This window comes from Lissotriton helveticus, chromosome 11 (genome assembly GCF_964261635.1).
Source record: "Lissotriton helveticus chromosome 11, aLisHel1.1, whole genome shotgun sequence".
NCBI lineage: Eukaryota > Metazoa > Chordata > Amphibia > Caudata > Salamandridae > Lissotriton > Lissotriton helveticus.
Window position 1 is genome coordinate 987870908 of NC_136072.1, and position 20360 is coordinate 987891267.

Sequence of the window (20360 nt, forward strand, 5' to 3'; positions counted from 1 at the left end):
TTACCTGTGTTAAAACCCCGCCCGCCCACCCCAGTTACCTGTGTTAAAACCCCGCCCGCCCACCCCAGTTACCTGTGTTAAAACCCCGCCCGCCCACCCCAGTTACCTGTGTTAAAACCCCGCCCGCCCACCCCAGTTACCTGTGTTAAAACCCCGCCCGCCCACCCCAGTTACCTGTGTTAAAACCCCACCCGCCCACCCCAGTTACCTGTGTTAAAACCCCACCCGCCCACCCCAGTTACCTGTGTTAAAACCCCACCCGCCCACCCCAGTTACCTGTGTTAAAACCCCACCCGCCCACCCCAGTTACCTGTGTTAAAACCCCACCCGCCCACCCCAGTTACCTGTGTTAAAACCCCACCCGCCCACCCCAGTTACCTGTGTTAAAACCCCACCCGCCCACCCCAGTTACCTGTGTTAAAACCCCGCCCACCCCAGTTACCTGTGTTAAAACCCCGCCCACCCCAGTTACCTGTGTTAAAACCCCGCCCACCCCAGTTACCTGTGTTAAAACCCCGACCGCCCACCCCAGTTACCTGTTAAAACCCCGACCGCCCACCCCAGTTACCTGTGTTAAAACCCCGCCCGCCCACCCCAGTTACCTGTGTTAAAACCCCGCCCGCCCACCCCAGTTACCTGTGTTAAAACCCCGCCCGCCCACCCCAGTTACCTGTGTTAAAACCCCGCCCGCCCACCCCAGTTACCTGTGTTAAAACCCCGCCCGCCCACCCCAGTTACCTGTGTTAAAACCCCGCCCGCCCACCCCAGTTACCTGTGTTAAAACCCCACCCGCCCACCCCAGTTACCTGTGTTAAAACCCCGCCCGCCCACCCCAGTTACCTGTGTTAAAACCCCGCCCGCCCACCCCAGTTACCTGTGTTAAAACCCCGCCCGCCCACCCCAGTTACCTGTGTTAAAACCTCGCTCGCTCACCCCAGTTACCTGTGTTAAAACCCCGCCCGCCCACCCCAGTTACCTGTGTTAAAACCCCGCCCGCCCACCCCAGTTACCTGTGTTAAAACCCCGCCCGCCCACCCCAGTTACCTGTGTTAAAACCCCGCCCGCCCACCCCAGTTACCTGTGTTAAAACCCCGCCCGCCCACCCCAGTTACCTGTGTTAAAACCCCGCCCACCCCAGTTACCTGTGTTAAAAGCCCGCCCACCCCAGTTACCTGTGTTAAAACCCCGCCCGCCCACCCCAGTTACCTGTGTTAAAACCCCGCCCGCCCACCCCAGTTACCTGTGTTAAAACCCCGCCCACCCCAGTTACCTGTGTTAAAACCCCGCCCACCCCAGTTACCTGTGTTAAAACCCCGACCGCCCACCCCAGTTACCTGTTAAAACCCCGACCGCCCACCCCAGTTACCTGTGTTAAAACCCCGCCCGCCCCAGTTACCTGTGTTAAAACCCCGCCCGCCCACCCCAGTTACCTGTGTTAAAACCCCGCCCGCCCACCCCAGTTACCTGTGTTAAAACCCCGCCCGCCCACCCCAGTTACCTGTGTTAAAACCCCGCCCGCCCACCCCAGTTACCTGTGTTAAAACCCCGCCCGCCCACCCCAGTTACCTGTGTTAAAACCCCGCCCGCCCACCCCAGTTACCTGTGTTAAAACCCCGCCCACCCCAGTTACCTGTGTTAAAACCCCGCCCACCCCAGTTACCTGTGTTAAAACCCCACCCGCCCACCCCAGTTACCTGTGTTAAAACCCCACCCGCCCACCCCAGTTACCTGTGTTAAAACCCCACCCGCCCACCCCAGTTACCTGTGTTAAAACCCCGCCCGCCCACCCCAGTTACCTGTGTTAAAACCCCGCCCGCCCACCCCAGTGTTAAAACCCCGCCCGCCCACCCCAGTTACCTGTGTTAAAACCCCGCCCGCCCACCCCAGTTACCTGTGTTAAAACCCCGCCCGCCCACCCCAGTTACCTGTGTTAAAACCCCGCCTGCCCACCCCAGTTACCTGTGTTAAAACCCCGCCCGCCCACCCCAGTTACCTGTGTTAAAACCCCGCCCGCCCACCCCAGTTACCTGTGTTAAAACCCCGCCCGCCCACCCCAGTTACCTGTGTAAAAACCCCGCCCGCCCACCCCAGTTACCTGTGTAAAAACCCCGCCCGCCCACCCCAGTTACCTGTGTTAAAACCCCGCCCGCCCACCCCAGTTACCTGTGTAAAAACCCTGCCCGCCCACCCCAGTTACCTGTGTTAAAACCCCGCCCGCCCACCCCAGTTACCTGTGTTAAAACCCCGCCCGCCCACCCCAGTTACCTGTGTTAAAACCCCGCCCGCCCACCCCAGTTACCTGTGTTAAAACCCCGCCCGCCCACCCCAGTTACCTGTGTTAAAACCCCGCCCGCCCACCCCAGTTACCTGTGTTATAACCCCGCCCGCCCACCCCAGTTACCTGTGTTATAACCCCGCCCGCCCACCCCAGTTACCTGTGTTATAACCCCGCCCGCCCACCCCAGTTACCTGCGTTATAACCCCGCCCGCCCACCCCAGTTACCTGCGTTATAACCCCACCCGCCCACCCCAGTTACCTGCGTTAAAACCCCGCCCGCCCACCCCAGTTACCTGCGTTAAAACCCCGCCCGCCCACCCCAGTTACCTGCGTTAAAACCCCGCCCGCCCACCCCAGTTACCTGCGTTAAAACCCCGCCCGCCCACCCCAGTTACCTGCGTTAAAACCCCGCCCGCCCACCCCAGTTACCTGCGTTAAAACCCCGCCCGCCCACCCCAGTTACCTGCGTTAAAACCCCGCCCGCCCACCCCAGTTACCTGCGTTAAAACCCCGCCCGCCCACCCCAGTTACCTGCGTTAAAACCCCGCCCGCCCACCCCAGTTACCTGCGTTAAAACCCCGCCCGCCCACCCCAGTTACCTGCGTTAAAACCCCGCCCGCCCACCCCAGTTACCTGCGTTAAAACCCCGCCCGCCCACCCCAGTTACCTGCGTTAAAACCCCGCCCGCCCACCCCAGTTACCTGCGTTAAAACCCCGCCCGCCCACCCCAGTTACCTGCGTTAAAACCCCGCCCGCCCACCCCAGTTACCTGCGTTAAAACCCCGCCCGCCCACCCCAGTTACCTGCGTTAAAACCCCACCCGCCCACCCCAGTTACCTGCGTTAAAACCCCACCCGCCCACCCCAGTTACCTGTGTTAAAACCCCACCCGCCCACCCGCCCACCCCAGTTACCTGTGTTAAAACCCCACCCGCCCACCCCAGTTACCTGTGTTAAAACCCCACCCGCCCACCCCAGTTACCTGTGTTAAAACCCCACCCGCCCACCCCAGTTACCTGTGTTAAAACCCCGCCCGCCCACCCCAGTTACCTGTGTTAAAACCCCGCCCGCCCACCCCAGTTACCTGTGTTAAAACCCCGCCCACCCCAGTTACCTGTGTTAAAACCCCGCCCGCCCACCCCAGTTATCCCTGCCCGCAACCCTACCCGCCCACCCCAGTTATCCCTGCCCGCACATCCCAGTTATCCCTGCCCGCACATCCCAGTTGTTTATCCCTGCCCGCCCACCCCAGTTGTGTGTTTATCCCTGCCCGCCTACCCCAGTTGTGTGTTTATCCCTGCCCGCCTACCCCAGTTATCTGTGTTAAAACCCCACCCGCCCATTAAAACCCCGCCCGCCCACCCCAGTTATCTGTGTTAAAACCCGACCCGCCCACCCCAGTTATCTGTGTAAAACCCCCCACCCACCCCAGTTATCTGTGTTGAAACCCCGCCCACCCACCCCAGTTATCTGTGTTGAAACCCCGCCCACCCACCCCAGTTATCTGTGTTGAAACCCCGCCCACCCACCCCAGTTATCTGTGTTGAAACCCCGCCTACCCACCCCAGTTATTTGTGTTGAAACCCCGCCCACCCACCCCAGTTATCTGTGTTGAAACCCCGCCCACCCACCCCAGTTATCTGTGTTAAAACCCCGCCCACCCACCCCAGTTATCTGTGTTAAAACCCCGCCCACCCACCCCAGTTATCTGTGTTAAAACCCCGCCCACCCACCCCAGTTATCTGTGTTAAAACCCCGCCCACCCACCCTAGTTATCTGTTAAAACCCCGTCCGCCCACCCCAGTTATCTGTGTTAAAACCCTGCCCGCCCACCCCAGTTATCCCTGCCCGCCCACCCCAGTTGTGTGTTAAACCCTGCCCGCCCACCCCAGTTGTGTGTTTATCCCTGCCCGCCCACCCCAGTTGTGTGTTTATCCCTGCCCGCCCACCCGAGTTGTTTATCCCTGCCCAGCCACCCCAGTTGTGTTTATCCCTGCCCAGCCACCCCAGTTGTGTGTTTATCCCTGCCCGCCTACCCCAGTTATCTGTTAAAACCCCGCCCGCCCATTAAAACCCCGCCCTCCCACCCCAGTTATCTGTGTAAAACCCCACCCACCGACCCCAGTTATCTGTGTTAAAACCCCGCCCTCCCACCCCACCCCAGTTACCTGTGTTAAAACCCCGCCCTCCCACCCCACCCCAGTTACCTGTGTTATAACCCCGCCCACCCCAGTTACCTGTGTTATAACCCCGCCCGCCCACCCCAGTTACCTGTGTTATAACCCCGCCCGCCCACCCCAGTTACCTGTGTTATAACCCCGCCCGCCCACCCCAGTTACCTGTGTTATAACCCCGCCCGCCCACCCCAGTTACCTGTGTTATAACCCCGCCCGCCCACCCCAGTTACCTGTGTTATAACCCCGCCCGCCCACCCCAGTTACCTGTGTTATAACCCCGCCCGCCCACCCCAGTTACCTGTGTTATAACGTCACCCGCCCACCCCAGTTACCTGTGTTATAACGTCACCCGCCCACCCCAGTTACCTGTGTTATAACGTCACCCGCCCACCCCAGTTACCTGTGTTATAACGTCACCCGCCCACCCCAGTTACCTGTGTTATAACGTCACCCGCCCACCCCAGTTACCTGTGTTATAACGTCACCCGCCCACCCCAGTTACCTGTTATAACGTCACCCGCCCACCCCAGTTACCTGTGTTATAACCCCACCCGCCCACCCCAGTTACCTGTGTTATAACCCCACCCGCCCACCCCAGTTACCTGTGTTATAACCCCACCCGCCCACCCCAGTTACCTGTGTTATAACCCCACCCGCCCACCCCAGTTACCTGTGTTATAACCCCACCCGCCCACCCCAGTTACCTGTGTTATAACCCCACCCGCCCACCCCAGTTACCTGTGTTATAACCCCACCCGCCCACCCCAGTTACCTGTGTTATAACCCCACCCGCCCACCCCAGTTACCTGTGTTATAACCCCACCCGCCCACCCCAGTTACCTGTGTTATAACCCCACCCGCCCACCCCAGTTACCTGTGTTATAACCCCACCCGCCCACCCCAGTTACCTGTGTTATAACCCCACCCGCCCACCCCAGTTACCTGTGTTATAACCCCACCCGCCCACCCCAGTTACCTGTGTTATAACCCCACCCGCCCACCCCAGTTACCTGTTATAACCCCACCCGCCCACCCCAGTTACCTGTTATAACCCCACCCGCCCACCCCAGTTACCTGTGTTATAACCCCACCCGCCCACCCCAGTTACCTGTGTTATAACCCCACCCGCCCACCCCAGTTACCTGTGTTATAACCCCACCCGCCCACCCCAGTTACCTGTGTTATAACCCCACCCGCCCACCCCAGTTACCTGTGTTATAACCCCACCCGCCCACCCCAGTTACCTGTGTTATAACCCCGCCCGCCCACCCCAGTTACCTGTGTTATAACCCCGCCCGCCCACCCCAGTTACCTGTGTTATAACCCCGCCCGCCCACCCCAGTTACCTGTGTTATAACCCCGCCCGCCCACCCCAGTTACCTGTGTTATAACCCCGCCCGCCCACCCCAGTTACCTGTGTTATAACCCCGCCCGCCCACCCCAGTTACCTGTGTTATAACCCCGCCCGCCCACCCCAGTTACCTGTGTTATAACCCCGCCCGCCCACCCCAGTTACCTGTGTTATAACCCCGCCCGCCCACCCCAGTTACCTGTGTTATAACCCCGCCCGCCCACCCCAGTTACCTGTGTTATAACCCCGCCCGCCCACCCCAGTTACCTGTTATAACCCCGCCCGCCCACCCCAGTTACCTGTGTTATAACCCCGCCCGCCCGCCCCAGTTACCTGTGTTATAACCCCGCCCGCCCCAGTTACCTGTGTTATAACCCCGCCCGCCCGCCCCAGTTACCTGTGTTATAACCCCGCCCGCCCGCCCCAGTTACCTGTGTTATAACCCCGCCCGCCCCAGTTACCTGTGTTAAAACCCCGCCCGCCCCAGTTACCTGTGTTAAAACCCCGCCCGCCCGCCCCAGTTACCTGTGTTATAACCCCACCCGCCCGCCCCAGTTACCTGTGTTAAAACCCCGCCCGCCCGCCCCAGTTACCTGTGTTAAAACCCCGCCCGCCCGCCCCAGTTACCTGTGTTAAAACCCCGCCCGCCCGCCCCAGTTACCTGTGTTATAACCCCGCCCGCCCGCCCCAGTTACCTGTGTTATAACCCCGCCCGCCCGCCCCAGTTACCTGTTATAACCCCGCCCGCCCCAGTTACCTGTGTTATAACCCCGCCCGCCCGCCCCAGTTACCTGTGTTATAACCCCGCCCGCCCGCCCCAGTTACCTGTGTTATAACCCCGCCCGCCCCAGTTACCTGTGTTATAACCCCGCCCGCCCCAGTTACCTGTGTTATAACCCCGCCCGCCCGCCCCAGTTACCTGTGTTATAACCCCGCCCGCCCGCCCCAGTTACCTGTGTTATAACCCCGCCCGCCCGCCCCAGTTACCTGTGTTATAACCCCGCCCGCCCGCCCCAGTTAGCTGTGTTATAACCCCGCCCGCCCGCCCCAGTTACCTGTGTTATAACCCCGCCCGCCCCAGTTACCTGTGTTATAACCCCGCCCGCCCGCCCCAGTTACCTGGGTTAAAACCCCGCCCGCCCGCCCCAGTTACCTGGGTTAAAACCCCGCCCGCCCGCCCCAGTTACCTGGGTTAAAACCCTGCCCGCCCGCCCCAGTTACCTGGGTTAAAACCCCGCCCGCCCCAGTTACCTGTGTTAAAACCCCCGCCCGCCCCAGTTACCTGTGTTAAAACCCCCGCCCGCACGCCCCAGTTACCTGTGTTAAAACCCCCGCCCGCACGCCCCAGTTATCTGTGTTAAAACCCCCGCCCGCCCGCCCCAGTTATCTGTGGTAAAACCCCCGCCCGCCCGCCCCAGTTACCTGTGTTAAAACCCCCGCCCGCCCCAGTTACCTGTGTTAAAACCTCCGCCCGCCCGCCCCAGTTACCTGGGTTAAAACCCCGCCCGCCCGCCCCAGTTACCTGGGTTAAAACCCCGCCCGCCCACCCCAGTTACCTGGGTTAAAACCCCGCCCGCCCACCCCAGTTACCTGGGTTAAAACCCCGCCCGCCCACCCCAGTTACCTGGGTTAAAACCCCGCCCGCCCGCCCCAGTTACCTGGGTTAAAACCCCGCCCGCCCCAGTTACCTGGGTTAAAACCCCGCCCGCCCGAGTTACCTGGGTTAAAACCCCGCTCGCCCGCCCCAGTTACCTGGGTTAAAATCCCCGCCCGCCCACCCCAGTTACCTGGGTTAAAACCCCCGCCCGCCCACCCCAGTTACCTGGGTTAAAACCCCCGCCCGCCCACCCCAGTTACCTGGGTTAAAACCCCCGCCCGCCCACCCCAGTTACCTGGGTTAAAACCCCCGCCCGCCCACCCCAGTTACCTGTGTTAAAACCCCCGCCCGCCCACCCCAGTTACCTGTGTTAAAACCCCCGCCCGCCCACCCCAGTTACCTGTGTTAAAACCCCCGCCCGCCCACCCCAGTTACCTGTGTTAAAACCCCCGCCCGCCCACCCCAGTTACCTGTGTTAAAACCCCCGCCCGCCCACCCCAGTTACCTGTGTTAAAACCCCCGCCCGCCCACCCCAGTTACCTGTGTTAAAACCCCGGCCCGCCCACCCCAGTTACCTGTGTTAAAACCCCGCCCGCCCACCCCAGTTACCTGTGTTAAAACCCCGCCCGCCCACCCCAGTTACCTGTGTTAAAACCCCGCCCGCCCACCCCAGTTACCTGTGTTAAAACCCCGCCCGCCCACCCCAGTTACCTGTGTTAAAACCCCGCCCGCCCACCCCAGTTACCTGTGTTAAAACCCCGCCCGCCCACCCCAGTTACCTGTGTTAAAACCCCGCCCGCCCACCCCAGTTACCTGTGTTAAAACCCCGCCCTCCCACCCCAGTTACCTGTGTTAAAACCCCGCCCTCCCACCCCAGTTACCTGTGTTAAAACCCCGCCCTCCCACCCCAGTTACCTGTGTTAAAACCCCGCCCTCCCACCCCAGTTACCTGTGTTAAAACCCCGCCCTCCCACCCCAGTTACCTGTGTTAAAACCCCGCCCGCCCACCCCAGTTATCTGTGTTAAAACCCCGCCCGCCCACCCCAGTTATCTGTGTTATCCCTCCCCGCAAATCCCAGTTGTGTTAAACCCTACCCGCCCACCCCAGTTATCCCTGCCCGCACATCCCAGTTGTGTGTTTAACCCTGCCCGCCCACTCCAGTTGTGTGTTTAACCCTGCCCGCCCACTCCAGTTGTGTGTTTAACCCTGCCCGCCCACTCCAGTTGTGTGTTTAACCCTGCCCGCCCACTCCAGTTGTGTGTTTAACCCTGCCCGCCCACTCCAGTTGTGTGTTTAACCCTGCCCGCCCACTCCAGTTGTGTGTTTAACCCTGCCCGCCCACTCCAGTTGTGTTTAACCCTGCCCGCCCACTCCAGTTGTGTGTTTATCCCTGCCCACACACACCAGAGTGAAGTAGTGTGGCTCACTGGTTAGAGGCGGCAGACCCGAGAGCAGAGGACGGCCCGGGACCAGGGTTCGATTCCCGGCGCGGCAGGTTTCTGGACCAGGGTCAGCGGACTCGATAATTCTCTCGCCTCGGTGCCCACTCTGATCAGCGTTCACACTCGGCAACTCTGGGCATTAGCTTGCCTCATCTTCACTAACGGCCCCACCAGACCGCCGGGGATGCCTGGTCTCACCCTGGAGATACCCATTAAGGGACCATCTCTCAGGGAAGCCAGGAAGGGTTTCGCAGTGGTCGAAGCGCCTTGGGACCCTACGGGTAAGTAGTGCGCTATATAAATGCCTATACATTACATTACATTACATTACGTTGTGTGTTTATCCCTGCCCACACACACCAGTTGTGTGTTTTTAACCCTGCCCGCCCACCTCTGTTATCTCTGTTCAACCCCTTCAGCCCTCCCTGTTATCTGTGTTCAGCCCCTTCTGCCCACCCTGTTATATGTTCAGCCCCTTCCGCCCACCCCTGTTATCTGTGTTCAACCCCTTCCGATCAAGTCTGTTATCAGTGTTCAACCCCGCCCACCCCTGTTATCAGTGTTCAACCCCGCCCACCCCTGTTATCAGTGTTCAACCCCGCCCACCCCTGTTATCTGTGTTCAACCCCGCCCACCCCTGTTATCTGTGTTCAACCCCGCCCACCCCTGTTATCTGTGTTCAACCCTGCCCGCCCCTGTTGTGTTCAACCCTGCCCGCCCCTGTTGTGTTCAACCCCGCTCGCCCCTGTTGTGTTCAACCCCGCCCGCCCCTGTTATCTATGTTCAACCCCGGCCACCCCTGTTATCTGTGTTCAACCCCGCCCACCCCTGTTATCTGTGTTCAACCCCGCCCACCCCTGTTATCTGTGTTCAACCCCACCCACCCTGTATCTGTTAAACCCCTCCCGCCCACCCCCAGTTGTCTGGGTTAAACCCCTCCTACCCACCCACAGTTGTCTGGGTTAAACCCCTCCCACCCACAGTTGTCTTGTTTAAACCCCACCCACCCACCCACAGTTGTCTTGTTTAAACCCCTCCCGCCCACCCACAGTTGTCTTGTTTAAAAATAGTTGTCTTGTTTAAAAATAGTTGTCTTGTTTAAAAATAGTTGTCTTGTTTAAAAATAGTTGTCTTGTTTAAAAATAGTTGTCTTGTTTAAACCCCTCCCGCCCACCCACAGTTGTTTTGTTTAAACCCCTCCCGCCCACCCACAGTTGTCTTGTTTAAACCCCTCCCGCCCACCCACAGTTGTCTTGTTTAAACCCCTCCCGCCCACCCCCCTTTGTCTGTGTTAAAACCCCTCCCGCCCACCCCCTTTGTCTGTGTTAAATCCCTCTCGCCCACCCAAGTTATCTGTTAAAGCCCTCTTGCCCACCCCAGTTGTCTGTGTTAACCCCGTCCACCATTGTCCGTTAACCCCACTTAGCTAACGTTGGGCATGTTAACCCCACTGGCCCATCCACGTAGTCTGTTAACCCTGCCAACCATTGTCTTGGTTAACCCTTCCCACCCACTGTTGTCTGTGTTAACCCGGCTTGGCCACCCACCATCGTGTGTGTTAACCCCGCCCACTCACCTTTGTCTGTTAACCTCTCCCACCCACCGTTGTCTGTTAACCCCTTCCACTCACCAATGTCTGCTTTAACACCCCCACCCACCATTGTCTGCGTAAACCCCGTCCTCCAAGAGTTGTCTGCGTTACGTCTGCCCACCCAGCATTGTCTGCATTAAGCCCTCCCACCCACCCACCGCTGTCTGCATTAAGACCGCCCACCCACCGATGTCTACATTAAGACCGTCCTACCACCGCTGTCTGCGTTAAGCCTTGAAAACAAAACGAGCCTTACAGGGGGTAAGGACCAATCCTGGGCACTCTGGTAGGCACCTAGGTGCGTTGTAGTAATTAATAATGTTCCAAACTCAAATGTCATCCATGAAATATTGGAGTTTATTTATACAAGTCTTTCTCCATAGCGGTAATTAAATATAATAGTTCAATATTTCCATAATCATATTGTCATCATATGATATGTGGGTAATGTGGATATCACAATTTATGCAAAGCAGTGCATTCAAATAATCCCCGATGCATTTCGTGCAAAGGTGCACTTCTTCAGGGGGAATCTGGAAAGTGAAAGAAAATGTATGTAGTACGCTATTACAGGAGTCAAGGGAATACATCACATGCTTATGTGCAGTTAAGAGTAAAAGTGATGTGCTGCGTAAATAGAACCCGAAGTGAACTAGAAACGCGGTAACAGTGGGGTGCCACGAATGAACTCAAAATGGGTGACAATAATAGTGGTTAGAAACCAGTGTGTCAATACAAAGGGTAACGGGTGCTCGGAAAAAATGAAACAGACCGAAGGAATCCACACCTGAAGAAGTGCACCTTTAAACGAAATGCATCGGGGATTATTTGATTGCACTGCTTTGCATAAATTGTGATATCCACATTACCCACATATCATATGATGACAATATGATTATGGAAATATTGAACTATTATATTTAATTACCGCTATGGAGAAAGACTTGTATAAATAAACTCCAATATTTCATGGATGACATTTGAGTTTGGAACATTATTAATTACTACAACGCACCTAGGTGCCTACCAGAGTGCCCAGGATTGGTCCTTACCCCCTGTAAGGCTCGTTTTGTTTTGGAATCTGTATGCACCTTTTGGGCCTAGAAGGTGACTTCCTGTGCACCTATAGAATTGAAGACCTTGAATACCTCGATCAAAGTGCTTACCTTGGAGTGCAGCGGCTCTTCCATATTGTGCGTTAAGCCTTGCCCACCCATTGTTGCCTGCGTTAAGCCCCCTCACCCACTCTTGTCTGCGTTAAGCCTACCCACTGTTGTCTGCATTTAACCCACCTGCCCACCGACTGTTGTCTGCGTTAAACCTACCCACCTATTGTGGTCCTGTCCGCCAAATCACCATTGTCTGCATTAACCTCTGCCAACTCACCATTATGTGCGTTAACCCCCACCCCCGGTTGTGTTCATCAACCTGTTGTGTGCATTAACACTACCCACCCACATACTGTTGTGTGTTAACCCCAGCCACCTACCGTTGTGTGCGTTAAACCCCCACACCCACCCACAGTTGTGCGTTGACCCCCTCCTCCCTACCGCTGTGTTAACCCCCACCCACCGTTGCATGTGTTAACGCCCGCCCTCCCACCCACTGTTGTGTGTTAACCCCCGCTCCCACACACTGTTGTGTGTTAACCCCCACCCACTGTTGTGTGTTAACCCCCACCCACTGTTGTGTGTGTTAACCCCCACCCACTGTTGTGTGTGTTAACCCCCACCCACTGTTGTGTGTGTTAACCCCCACCCACTGTTGTGTTAACCCCCACCCTCCCACCCACTGTTGTGTGTGTTAACCCCCACCCTCCCACCCACTGTTGTGTGTTAACCCCCACCCTCCCACCCACTGTTGTGTGTGTTAACCCCCACCCTCCCACCCACTGTTGTGTGTTAACCCCCACCCTCCCACCCACTGTTGTGTGTTAACCCCCACCCTCCCACCCACTGTTGTGTACCCCCACCCTCCCACCCACTGTTGTGTGTGTTAACCCCCACCCTCCCACCCACTGTTGTGTGCGTTAACCCCCACCCTCCCACCCACTGTTGTGTGTGTTAACCCCCACCCTCCCACCCACTGTTGTGTGTGTTAACCCCCACCCACTGTTGTGTGTGTTAACCCCCACCCACTGTTGTGTGTGTTAACCCCCACCCACTGTTGTGTGTGTTAACCCCCGCCCTCCCACCCACCCACTATTGAGTGGGTTAACCCCCGCCCTCCCACCCACCCACTGTTGTGTGTGTTAACCCCCGCCCTCCCACCCACCCACTGTTGTGTGTGTTAACCCCCGCCCTCCCACCCACCCACTGTTGTGTGTGTTAACCCCCGCCCTCCCACCCACCCACTGTTGTGTGTGTTAACCCCCGCCCTCCCACCCACCCACTGTTGTGTGTGTTAACCCCCGCCCTCCCACCCACCCACTGTTGTGTGTGTTAATCCCCGCCCTCCCACCCACCCACTGTTGTGTGTGTTAATCCCCGCCCTCCCACCCACCCACTGTTGTGTGTGTTAACCCCCGCCCTCCCACCGTTGTGTTGTTAACCCCCGCCCTCCCACCGTTGTATGTTAACCCCCTCACACCCACCCACTGTAGTATGTTAACCCCCTCACACCCACCCACCGTTGTGTGCATTAACCCCCACCCACTGTTGCGTGTGTCGACCCCCGTCCTCCCACCCACTGTTGTGTGCGTTAACCACCGCCCTCCCACCCACCGTTGTGTGCATTAACCCCCGCCCTCCCACCCACTGTTGTGTGTTAACCCCCTCCCACCCACCCACTGTTGTGTGTGAACTCCCACCCACCCACTGTTGTGTGTGAACCCCCGCCCTCCCACCCACCCACTGTTGTGTGTGAACCCCCGCCCTCCCACCCACCCACTGTTGTGTGTGAACCCCCCCTCCCACCCACCCACTGTTGTGTGTGAACCTCCGCCCTCCCACCCACCCACTGTTGTGTGTGTGTTAACCCCCGCCCTCCCACCCATCCACTGTTGTGTGTTAACCCCCGCCCTCCCACCCATCCACTGTTGTGTGTGTTAACCCCCGCCCTCCCACCCATCCACTGTTGTGTGTGTTAATCCCCGCCGTCCCACCCACTGTTGTGTGTTAATCCCCGCCCTCCCACCCACTGTTGTGTGTTAATCCCCGCCCTCCCACCCACTGTTGTGTGTTAACCCCCGCCCTCCCACCCACTGTTGTGTGTTAACCCCCGCCCTCCCACCCACTGTTGTGTGTTAACCCCCTCCCTCCCACCCAACCGTTGTGTTAACCCCCTCCCTCCCAACCGTTGTGTGTTAACCCCCGCCCTCCCACCGTTGTGTTGTTAACCCCCGCCCTCCCACCCACTGTTGTATGTTAACCCCCTCACACCCACCCACCGTTGTGTGCATTAACCCCCACCCACTGTTGCGTGTCGACCCCCGTCCTCCCACCCACTGTTGTGTGCGTTAACCACCGCCCTCCCACCCACCGTTGTGTGCATTAACCACCGCCCACCCACCGTTGTGTGCATTAACCCCCCCTCCCACCCACCATTGTGTGCGTTAACCCCCGCCCTCCCACCCACTGTTGTGTGTGAACCCCCGCCCTCCCACCCACCCACTGTTGTGTTAACCCCCGCCCTCCCACCCATCCACTGTTGTGTGTTAACCCCCGCCCTCCCTCCCACCCACTGTTGTATGTTAACCCCCTCACACCCACCCACCGTTGTGTGCATTAACCCCCACCCACTGTTGCGTGTCGACCCCCGTCCTCCCACCCACTGTTGTGTGCGTTAACCACCGCCCTCCCACCGTTGTGTGCATTAACCACCGCCCACCCACCGTTGTGTGCATTAACCCCCGCCCTCCCACCCACCATTGTGTGCGTTAACCCCCGCCCTCCCACCCACTGTTGTGTGTTAACCCCCGCCCTCCCACCCACCCACTGTTGTGTGTTAACCCCCGCCCTCCCACCCACCCACTGTTGTGTGTTAACCCCCGCCCTCCCACCCACCCACTGTTGTGTGTGAACCCCCGCCCTCCCACCCACCCACTGTTGTGTGTTAACCCCCGCCCTCCCACCCACCCACTGTTGTGTGTTAACCCCCGCCCTCCCACCCACCCACTGTTGTGTGTTAACCCCCGCCCTCCCACCCATCCACTGTTGTGTGTTAACCCCCGCCCTCCCACCCATCCACTGTTGTGTGTTAGCCCCCGCCCTCCCACCCACTGTTGTGTGTTAGCCCCCGCCCTCCCACCCACTGTTGTGTGTGTTAGCCCCCGCCCTCCCACCCACTGTTGTGTGTGTTAGCCCCCGCCCTCCCACCCACTGTTGTGTGTGTTAGCCCCCGCCCTCCCACCCACTGTTGTGTGTGTTAGCCCCCGCCCTCCCACCCACTGTTGTGTGTGTTAGCCCCCGCCCTCCCACCCACTGTTGTGTTAACCCCCGCCCTCCCACCCACTGTTGTGTGTGAACCCCCGCCCTCCCACCCACCCACTGTTGTGTGTGAACCCCCGCCCTCCCACCCACCCACTGTTGTGTGTTAACCCCCGCCCTCCCACCCACCCACTGTTGTGTGTTAACCCCCGCCCTCCCACCCATCCACTGTTGTGTGTTAACCCCCGCCCTCCCACCCATCCACTGTTGTGTGTTAACCCCCGCCCTCCCACCCATCCACTGTTGTGTGTTAACCCCCGCCCTCCCACCCATCCACTGTTGTGTGTTAGCCCCCGCCCTCCCACCCACTGTTGTGTTAGCCCCCGCCCTCCCACCCACTGTTGTGTTAGCCCCCGCCCTCCCACCCACTGTTGTGTGTTAGCCCCCGCCCTCCCACCCACTGTTGTGTGTGTTAGCCCCCGCCCTCCCACCCACTGTTGTGTGTGTTAGCCCCCGCCCTCCCACCCACTGTTGTGTGTGTTAGCCCCCGCCCTCCCACCCACTGTTGTGTGTGTTAAGCCCCGCCCTCCCACCCACCCACTGTTGTGTGTTAACCCCCGCCCTCCCACCCACCCACTGTTGTGTGTTAACCCCCGCCCTCCCACCCACCCACTGTTGTGTGTTAACCCCGCCCTCCCACCCACTGTTGTGTGTGTGTGTTAACCCTTGCCCTCCCACCCACCGTTGAGTGGGTTAACCCCCGCCCTCCCACCCACCGTTGAGTGGGTTAACCCCCGCCCTCCCACCCACCCACTGTTGTGTGTGTTAACCCCCGCCCTCCCACCCACCCACTGTTGTGTGTGTTAACCCCCGCCCTCCCACCCACCCACTGTTGTGTGTGTTAACCCCCGCCCTCCCACCCACCCACTGTTGTGTGTGTTAACCCCCGCCCTCCCACCCACCCACTGTTGTGTGTGTTAACCCCCGCCCTCCCACCCACCCACTGTTGTGTGTGTTAACCCCCGCCCTCCCACCCACTGTTGTGTGTGTTAACCCCCGCCCTCCCACCCACTGTTGTGTGTGTTAACCCCCGCCCTCCCACCCACCCACTGTTGTGTGTTAACCCCCACCCTCCCACCCACTGTTGTGTGTGAACCCCCGCCCTCCCACCCACCCACTGTTGTGTGTGTTAACCCCCGCCCTCCCACCCACCCACTGTTGTGTGTTAACCCCCGCCCTCCCACCCACCCACTGTTGTGTGTGTTAACCCCCGCCCTCCCACCCACCCACTGTTGTGGGGGTTTGTGTTAACCCCCGTCCTCCCACCCACCCACTGTTGTGTGTTAACCCCCGCCCTCCCACCGTTGTGTTGTTAACCCCCGCCCTCCCACCGTTGTATGTTAACCCCCTCACACCCACCCACCGTTGTGTGCATTAACCCCCACCCACTGTTGCGTGTGTCGATCCCCGTCCTCCCACCCACTGTTGTGTGCGTTAACCACCGCCCTCCCACCCACCGTTGTGTGCATTAACCCCCGCCCTCCCACCCACTGTTGTGTTAACCCCCTCCCACCCACCCACTGTTGTGTGTGAACTCCCACCCACTGTTGTGTGTGAACCCCCGCCCTCCCACCCACCCACTGTTGTGTGTGAACCCCCGCCCTCCCACCCACCCACTGTTGTGTGTGAACCCCCGCCCTCCCACCCACCCACTGTTGTGTGTGAACCCCCGCCCTCCCACCCACCCACTGTTGTGTGTGAACCCCCGCCCTCCCACCCACCCACTGTTGTGTGTGAAGCCCCGCCCTCCCACCCACCCACTGTTGTGTGTGAACCCCGGCCCTCCCACCCACCCACTGTTGTGTGTGAACCCCCGCCCTCCCACCCACCCACTGTTGTGTGTGAACCCCCGCCCTCCCACCCACCCACTGTTGTGTGTGAACCTCCGCCCTCCCACCCACCCACTGTTGTGTGTGTTAACCCCCGCCCTCCCACCCATCCACTGTTGTGTGTGTTAACCCCCGCCCTCCCACCCATCCACTGTTGTGTGTGTTAACCCCCGCCCTCCCACCCATCCACTGTTGTGTGTGTTAACCCCCGCCCTCCCACCCATCCACTGTTGTGTGTGTTAACCCCCGCCCTCCCACCCATCCACTGTTGTGTGTTAACCCCCGCCCTCCCACCCATCCACTGTTGTGTGTTAACCCCCGCCCTCCCACCCATCCACTGTTGTGTGTGTTTACCCCCGCCGTCCCACCCACTGTTGTGTGTTAATCCCCGCCCTCCCACCCACTGTTGTGTGTTAATCCCCGCCCTCCCACCCACTGTTGTGTGTTAATCCCCTCCCTCCCACCCACTGTTGTGTTAACCCCCTCCCTCCCACCCAACCGTTGTGTTAACCCCCTCCCTCCCAACCGTTGTGTGTTAACCCCCGCCCTCCCACCGTTGTGTTGTTAACCCCCGCCCTCCCACCCACTGTTGTATGTTAACCCCCTCACACCCACCCACCGTTGTGTGCATTAACCCCCACCCACTGTTGCGTGTCGACCCCCGTCCTCCCACCCACTGTTGTGTGCGTTAACCACCGCCCTCCCACCCACCGTTGTGTGCATTAACCACCGCCCACCCACCGTTGTGTGCATTAACCCCCGCCCTCCCACCCACCATTGTGTGCATTAACCCCCGCCCTCCCACCCACCATTGTGTGCATTAACCCCCGCCCTCCCACCCACCATTGTGTGCATTAACCCCCGCCCTCCCACCCACCATTGTGTGCGTTAACCCCCGCCCTCCCACCCACTGTTGTGTGTTAACCCCCGCCCTCCCACCCACCCACTGTTGTGTGTGAACCCCCGCCCTCCCACCCACCCACTGTTGTGTGTTAACCCCCGCCCTCCCACCCACCCACTGTTGTGTGTTAACCCCCGCCCTCCCACCCATCCACTGTTGTGTGTTAACTCCCGCCCTCCCACCCATCCACTGTTGTGTGTTAACCCCCGCCCTCCCACCCATCCACTGTTGTGTTAACCCCCGCCCTCCCACCCATCCACTGTTGTGTGTTAACCCCCGCCCTCCCACCCATCCACTGTTGTGTGTTAACCCCCACCCACCCACTGTTGTGTGCATTAACCACCGCCCACCCACCGTTGTGTGCATTAACCCCCGCCCTCCCACCCACCATTGTGTGCGTTAACCCCAGCCCTCCCACCCACTGTTGTGTGTTAACCCCCGTCCTCCCACCCACCCACTGTTGTGTGTGAACCCCCGCCCTCCCACCCACCCACTGTTGTGTGTGAACCCCCGCCCTCCCACCCACCCACTGTTGTGTGTGAACCCCCGCCCTCCCACCCACCCACTGTTGTGTGTGAACCCCGCCCTCCCACCCACCCACTGTTGTGTGTGAACCCCCGCCCTCCCACCCACCCACTGTTGTGTGTGAACCCCCGCCCTCCCACCCACCCACTGTTGTGTGAACCCCCGCCCTCCCACCCACCCACTGTTGTGTGAACCCCCGCCCTCCCACCCACCCACTGTTGTGTGAACCCCCGCCCTCCCACCCACCCACTGTTGTGTGAACCCCCGCCCTCCCACCCACCCACTGTTGTGTGAACCCCCGCCCTCCCACCCACTGTTGTGTGTGAACCCCCGCCCTCCCACCCACCCACTGTTGTGTGTGAACCCCCGCCATCCCACCCACCCACTGTTGTGTGTGAACCCCCGCCGTCCCACCCACCCACTGTTGTGTGTTAACCCCCGCCCACCCACCCACTGTTGTGTGTTAACCCCCACCCACCCACTGTTGTGTGTTAACCCCCGCCCACCCACCCACTGTTGTGTGTTAACCCCCGCCCACCCACCCACTGTTGTGTTTTAATCCCCGCCCTCCCACCCACTGTTGTTAATCCCCGCCCTCCCACCCACTGTTGTGTTAACCCCCGCCCTCCCACCCGCCCACTGTTGTGTGTTAACCCCCGCCCTCCCTCCCACCCACTGTTGTGTGTTAACCCCCGCCCGCCCTCCCACCCACTGTTGTGTTAACCCCCGCCCTCCCACCGTTGTGTTGTTAACCCCCGCCCTCCCACCCACTGTTGTATGTTAACCCCCTCACACCCACCCACCGTTGTGTGCATTAACCCCCACCCACTGTTGCGTGTGTCGACCCCCATCCTCCCACCCACTGTTGTGTGCGTTAACCAACGCCCTCCCACCCACCGTTGTGTGCGTTAACCACCGCCCACCCACCGTTGTGTGCATTAACCCCCGCCCTTCCACCCACCATTGTGTGCGTTAACCCCCGCCCTCCCACCCACTGTTGTGTTCACCCCCGCCCTCCCACCGTTGTGTTGTTAACCCCCGCCCTCCCACCCACTGTTGTATGTTAACCCCCTCACACCCACCCACCGTTGTGTGCATTAACCCCCACCCACTGTTGCGTGTGTCGACCCCCATCCTCCCACCCACTGTTGTGTGCGTTAACCACCGCCCACCCACCGTTGTGTGCATTAACCCCCGCCCTTCCACCCACCATTGTGTGCGTTAACCCCCGCCCTCCCACCCACTGTTGTGTTCACCCCCGCCCTCCCACCGTTGTGTTAACCCCCGCCCTCCCACCATTGTGTGTTAACCCCTGCCCTCCCACCCACCCACTGTTGTGTGTTCACCCCCGCCCTCCCACCCACCCACTGTTGTGTGTTCACCCCCGCCCTCCCACCCACCCACTGTTGTGTTAACCCCCGCCCACCCACTGTTGTGTGTGTTAACCCCCGCCCACCCACCTTTGTGTGTGTTAATCTCTGGCCCACCACCCACAATTGTGTGCGTAACCCCCACTCACCATCCTACCCACCGTTCTGTGTGTTAGCCCCCACTTACCCGCTGTTGTGCATTAACCCCACCCACCTACGGTTATGTGCATTAACCCCCGCCCACCTGCCATTGTGTTAACATTGTTGTTTGTTAACCTCTGCCCACCTACCTGCCGTTATGTGCGTTAACGCCCACCCACCCTTGTGTGCGTTAACCCCTGCTCACTCACCCGCGTTGTGTGCATTAACCTCACCCACCGTTGTGTGCGTTAATCCCCGTTGTTGGTGTTTGCATTAACCCCCACCCACGGTTGTTTGATACCCCATATGTGCGTTAAACAGTTGTTTACATTAACCCCTGCTGACCCACTGTTGTGTGTGTTAACCCCCACCCATTGTTCCATCCACCGCTGTGTGCGTTAACCCTCGCCTGCCTGACCACCCACCGTTGTGTGGGTTAACTCCGACCCTCCCACCCACCGTTGTATGCATTAAGCAATTGTGTTCGTTAACACCACCCACATACTGTTGTGTGTGTTGACCCCTCCCACCTACCGATTTCTGCATTAACCCCTGCTCTCCCACCTGCCGTTGTGTGCATTTACCCTTTCCCACCCACTGTTGTCAATGGTAACCCCCGACCAGTCACCCACCCACCGTTGTGTGAGTTAACCCCCAGCTTGTGTGCGTTAATGTTTAATGGAGGCCAGCTTACCCTGACTACCCCATAGCCTCTTGTTCCCTCCTCCTCC

The 20360-nt window shown here is 59.4% G+C and overlaps 1 protein-coding gene across 4 annotated transcripts in view; it reads left to right on the forward strand.

Annotated features, from left to right (window-relative positions):
• The window catches only part of GIT2 (GIT ArfGAP 2), a 692535-nt gene that overhangs the window by 358536 nt on the left and 313639 nt on the right, over positions 1-20360 (forward strand). The window lies entirely within an intron of this gene.